This window comes from Macadamia integrifolia, chromosome 6, assembly GCF_013358625.1.
Source record: "Macadamia integrifolia cultivar HAES 741 chromosome 6, SCU_Mint_v3, whole genome shotgun sequence".
In the NCBI taxonomy this organism is placed as follows: Eukaryota; Viridiplantae; Streptophyta; class Magnoliopsida; order Proteales; family Proteaceae; genus Macadamia; species Macadamia integrifolia.
Window position 1 is genome coordinate 23,403,179 of NC_056562.1, and position 1,228 is coordinate 23,404,406.

Genomic DNA, 1,228 nt, shown 5'->3' on the forward strand with positions numbered 1-1,228 from the left:
CTTCCGACATGCATATTGGATAGAAACAAGGATTCCATCTTCAGATATCTCAGAGGGATTTTTATTTCTTCTATTGGCAGATCGAGTTATGGCCGGCGTTGGCTGGAATATAACCGAAGACTTTGTAATTTAATTTAATTTTTTTGGGTAATTAATAGTAAAGGATTTCTGGGTTTCACCAAAACAAATTAGACCAAAAGTCCAACCAACCAGAAAAAAAATCTTTGTTCCACGCATAGGATTAAAGCATGAGGATCGCCGGAGTTGCCGGAGAGAGATGTACAGTTCGCCTGTGTTTTATTCAGATAATTAGCCCAATTATTCACTCTGCAGTTTTGGTGTTTGGACCAAATTTAGGGTCTTTCAGCCCTGATCTTTGATTTAATCTTAAATTTAAGATCTCACATCTGGACCTCTTTGACAAAATCTAAGGTTTTGGCCTTTTGGGGAGGTTTTATTTTGGATCTTCGTTAATCTTGGATCTTTGGTGTTTCTTTCTCTTCTTTAGATTTCGTTCACTGTAAAACTTAGTGTTCCTTATTATGAAAAAAGAGGTATTATTGAAAAACAGAGATTACAAGTCGCAATCACAGCTCTGGAAATTTGTGGCAACCTTGTCATTGCTGGAATCCATGGCTCTTGCAGGGATCGATATTGTCATAGCTTGTGATGTTAGGTATTGTACAGAGGATTCATTCTTCTTTGTGAAGGAGGTCAATTTGGCAGTTATTACTGATCTCAGGATGCTTCAAAGGCTTCCGGCGATCGTTGGGTTTGGAAATGCCATGGAATTAGCCCTAACTAGCCGGAAGTTATTGGGGCCGGAGGCTTCAAGAAAGGAGGGATGGTGATGATGCCGGAATCTACAAGACCTTTAACTCCGATCTTGGACTCGTCGAATTGCTTCACCGCTGTCTCTCGATCATACTGTTGATCACTACTGGTGGTTGTAGAAGCACCGATCGTCATCTGCAACCTTCTTCTTCTTATATCTGAGTTGGGGGAGATAAGGCATCTAGAAGGCTTCTTTTCTCTTTTGATTTTTTCTGATTTTTTTCATGGTAATCATGGCCTGATAAACCGGTTTTCACCTCTTAATAGAAGTAAGGGCATTTTGGTATTTAAAATAAAATATAATTACTGACATCAGCAAATAAGGTATATTCCTTAACGGTGACTGACGGTAGGGGGTCTGAGTCTAATTTGGTGAAACAGAGGGGGTGTTCTT